Source organism: Morus notabilis, unplaced genomic scaffold (genome assembly GCF_000414095.1).
Source record: "Morus notabilis unplaced genomic scaffold, ASM41409v2 Scaffold248, whole genome shotgun sequence".
In the NCBI taxonomy this organism is placed as follows: domain Eukaryota; kingdom Viridiplantae; phylum Streptophyta; class Magnoliopsida; order Rosales; family Moraceae; genus Morus; species Morus notabilis.
In genome coordinates, this window is record NW_010374042.1 from 117,131 (window position 1) to 121,962 (window position 4,832).

Here is a 4,832-nt window from a genome sequence, read left to right on the forward strand (position 1 = left end):
AAATTTTTTTTTTACACATTCCTATTATTCTAAAATTACCTCAACTATTTCCATAAACATTAATTCTTCACCCTTTTATTTTTTTCACATTAACCATTTTATTTTAATTCGTTATTTTAATATTATTATTTCTCTAACTCTCCATTTTTTTAGTTAAAGCTTTAGAGATAAAGCCCTTTTTCATAAAAAATTACTATTTCGCTCTTTTTTATACATAAAGAAATTTACTATCATATTTTTAGAAAATTTAGACCTCAGGATATCAATTCAGGTATGAGTAAAACAGATAAAATGATAAAATAAATAAAAAATAATAATACAACATGGAAACACAATATATGAGCACAAGCCAAAAAAAAAAACGAAACCAGAAACAAAATCTACGCAACTTTATAAACGATGAATAAAAAAGCGATATAATTAAAAAAAAATGACTACCCAAAAAAAAAAAAAAGATAAACACAAAATTAAAAAAAAAGACGAAAGAATAATCCCCACACAACCATGGAGTGTATGGAGAAGGAAAAAAAAAAACTGTCATTAGTTTTCATATTATAATAAAATTTAATTGCATAATTAAGCCTATCATAATTTTTTTTGTCATTTTATATGAAGGTCTTTTGTAATAAGATATTTTAATTTACAAGGGGTATAAAGAGTTAAGAGATATGTAAATAGAACCACCAGTTTATTTATTTATATTTTCTTATTGAAAAGTTTTGATTTTAATTTTTATATGGGAAAAAAGAGACCCTTAAGTGCATAGTTCTGAATTTTAATTGTATTTTTATTTGAAAAAAGGAGACAAATATTCTATAGAGTGTATGGTTATGAAATTTTACCCTTACTGTTGATTAATATCATTTCAATCAAATAACTATATTAATCAAAATGGTATAAATCAACCGCAAGAGTTAAAATTCAGATTTTAATAAGTTTAACAATTTTTTTTATATAAATTTTTTTACAATGTCAATTATCCTTAAATACTCTCTTCGAAATACTCAATTTCATAATTTTTAAATTATTCTAAAGTATGATGTGGTAAAAATAGAGGTCAAGAATAACTTGATTATAATAGGAAAGAACGGATTCTAATCTTCTTTAGATTTTTATGTTAATTGTTTCAAGAAAAGAGATCATATTAACTTTCTTTTTTTAAAGAACCTAAAAAAAAAAGAAAATATTATTGATATTATTATATATACTAAAGGAGAGGCGGGATTCACTATTCATTGTACAGTAAATGAACAGTAAATTCCCGGTTTTGTCCTTACTTTCTGATGCTGGAGAGGCGTGATTCACTATTCATTGTACAGTAAATGAATAGTGAATTCCCGGCTTTGTCCTTACTTTCTGATGCTTAATTTTTTTTAATCCCCATTGTGTCCTGTTATGTTATTTTACGTTTTTGCCCTTGATTTTTCCGCATTGTCTGGCTTAATTCGAGGGGCATTTTTGCCATTGACTTTTTAATATTTATTTTTTCTGCCTTCTCTCTCCCTTGGTCTTTGTGTCTTCTGGAGCATTCTATCATTTCCTCATCTTTGTGTCTTCCTCATCTTTTTTTCCGCCCCAATTTCTTCTCTTGATTTGGTGATTGTGGCTGGTTCTTTGATTCCATTTTGTCACAAGTGAACGTCCATGGTTTATGTGATATTTGTTGTGGGTTCTTTGATTTTTTTTCTTGCGGGATTTTGGCTTGATTTTTGGATGCTTTTTTGCTTCATTTTCTGTTTTCGCCTGATTTTTGGATGCTTTTTTGCTTCGTTTTGCTGCAGGTTTTTTGAAAATTTTTCTTGCATGTTTCTTTCTTGGTCTGATTTCCTCATTTAGTTTGGTTTCCCCTTTACTTTTTTGTCAAGTTTCCCCTTTATTTTTTTGTCGAGTCCATGTTCTGCTCATTTTTGCCTCTCTCTTTTTTTTTTTTTCTTTTTTTGGTTGGGTTTTGTCTTTGTTGGTTTGATTTGCTCATTTAATTTACTTTTCCCTCTATTTTTGGTCGACTCAATGTTATGTTTTTTTCTTTTGCCTTTTTTTTTCTTTTCGTTTTTTTTCTTTTTTTGGTTTTTGTTTCAGTGGCTGGTTGGCATGCTTCAAGAGATAAATTTTTTTTTTTTGCTTTTATTTTGGTGGTTTTTCCTTTCTTTTTGTTTGCTATTCACTTTTGTCATTGATCTATTTCAGGAGATAAATTTGTGCAGAAAGAAGGTTCTATGAGCGTCTTTTAATATTTTTTGTTGCTGACTTCACCTGAAATACAGGTAAACATCGATTTTTTTTCTTTGGATTGATTAATTTGTTGATCTGTGATATTTAGACTGCTGATTTGGCTACCTAGGTTGATGATTTGTACCTATATTGTTGCAGACGCGTTTACTTAGGTTGATGATCTGTACCTTAAACATAGATTCTTTTCCTCTGGATTGATTAATTTGTTGATCTGTGATATTTAGACTACTGATTTGGCTACCTAAATTGATGATATGTACCCATATTGTTGCAGACACATTAACTACTTAGGTTGATGATCTATACCCATATTATTGCAGAGGCATTAAATGAACTGTTTCTTTTTTTTTCTTTATCGTTAGTTAATTCCTGAAATTTGTGAAAAATCTGAAAAAAATAAATAAATAAATTGAGAGCTTTTCCTTTTTGTTTTTCTCTTTTTTTCCCTTTTTTCCTGTTTCCTAAACTCATTATTATTTATCTATTATTTGGTTTTCACTTAGTATACCCGTACGTTGCTTCTGCCACCTGATTAAGCAAATCTTACTTCCTTAATTCTTACAGACCGACTTTGTTTTGCTACGTGTCCTCTTATAAATCATGTACTGTTGAAATTTTTTCCCTCATTTACTGTTTATAAATGTTACTGCTATATTAGCATTTTGTTATCTGTCTGTCCCTTGCTCTCCCGGTGACTTTGCTTTGTCTCCTTCATATTTCATCTCATGTTATTTACTACTCTGCTACATTCTCAATCATTTATTGCTCTTTTTATTCCTGTTCTTCTCCCTTGCGCTTGACTTTTAATCCTTTGCATTTCATCTTCGATCATTTATTACTCTGCTTTAATCCTACTCATTTACTACTCCAACTTCCTGCCTTTGTATTTACTCACTTTCTTTGATGACTTTTGACTGGTTGCTATTTCATATTTAAGGCAGCGTTTATAATGCTCTATGTATGACTTATAACCTTTGCCTATAGCCATTCACTATTTGCTAATCTATGTCCACTTTTTTCTTCTATTCTCTTTTCTTTATATAGTAATTATGATTGGGATGGATTTTAACATCTTGAACTTTATATAAACAATCCCAAAACAACTGTGACTGGGTTTATCTCACTTCCTCCTCCTATTCCCTCTAAAACCGAGAATTGGAACTTGTCCAATTTAGAAAGAGAAGGGCATTCTTGGTTGTTTGTGCAAGTGAACGTTGCTCCATCTACAGGTAAATCCACCAACTGAATTTAGCTTCCAGGTTGATTTCAGTGCCACTTATTTCATCATAATTTTTTGATGACTTTAACTTAGTTTGGTCTATTGGTCCTTTTTTCCTGTTGGTGTCAGGATTTTATCTTAGTTTTGATTCTTTATTGTTCTATTCTTATTATTTGAGTTGGGAAACTGTCTTCATATCATCTTTCTTCTCCCTTTTTACTTGCTCTAACATTTTTGGCTTTTTGGCTTTTTCGTTTCATCTTGGCATATTTACTACTCATTCTTTTAAGCTCTTTCACTATAACTTGGTATTATGACATAGAAATATGTATAATACCAAATTCTTTACAGTATTAATACACCTCTTTCACTATAATTCACATACCGATACAATAAAGTAATTTATTCATATACTAAACATTTATTCATTACTTTTGACAATTAAGAAAAATGACTATACCTATTCGTGCATTAAGACCAAATAAAGTGTACATCACTATCATAGTAACAATCTCCAGATTATGAACGAATAACAACCTTACTACAAGACGTTTAATAAATCTTGATTGCATCTTAATTGACAAAGAAGTAACAACTTTTATAAATACTAAATTACATACTATTTGATACAGTACTGAACATTGTAATATAACTAACTTTTTAATCTTTCCTCTCTACAACATAAAGCAATACAAGGATAGATACAAGGATCGATACGGACATGAGATTCAGATACCATTTGTCAAAAAATAGAACAGGGCAAGATATATAATATTGGTAATTTCTTTGTTGCCTAAAATAAACCAACATATTAGTACATCAAAATTATTATTAATATATCAACATATTTATAATACTTTTTATTTATTGAATAACAGATGTTATTAAAGTCATCAAAAGTTTCCAAGCAATTGAGAAGACAAACAGATGACCGAGCCATCTAGAAAACGATCAAAAATCAGGTAATATCACTATTTCTAAATTCTTTATTTTAATTTCCTAATAATTATACTAATATTTTCAAAAAATTTTATTTTGCAGCTACAGCTCCAAAGAACCATCAAAAAAAGAAAAGTAAAAAATATAATATAATGTACAAACCTTTTTACTAGACCTTTAAACAAATATATATATATATATGTATGTATGTATGTACATATAAATTAATACTGTAATGTAAAAACTCATGATTTTCTCTATAATATAACAATCTTTCCCGCAGCAATGCGTGGGCAAAAAAACTAGTTTAATCTAAATGGCTGTAGAAATAGTCTGATAATTTTATCACAAGTTGTAAAATTTAAAACCCTCACCCTGAAATTCAAAAAAGAAAAAAAAAAGTAATACAAACATTTATTCACACCTTAATAACCCCCCAACC

General features: G+C 28.8%; 1 long non-coding RNA gene across 2 annotated transcripts; it reads left to right on the forward strand.

The window, feature by feature from the left end:
- Positions 1 to 1,530: 1,530 nt before the first annotated feature.
- LOC112094738 lies at positions 1,531 to 4,760 on the forward strand. 2 transcript variants are annotated; one of them, XR_002903666.1, is made up of 6 exons: positions 1,531 to 1,596; positions 2,188 to 2,264; positions 3,277 to 3,461; positions 4,139 to 4,228; positions 4,330 to 4,413; positions 4,493 to 4,760. It is a non-coding gene; the product is annotated as an uncharacterized LOC112094738 (long non-coding RNA). The 2 variants fall into 2 exon arrangements; XR_002903665.1 differs by lacking the exon at positions 4,139 to 4,228.
- Positions 4,761 to 4,832: the final 72 nt, after the last annotated feature.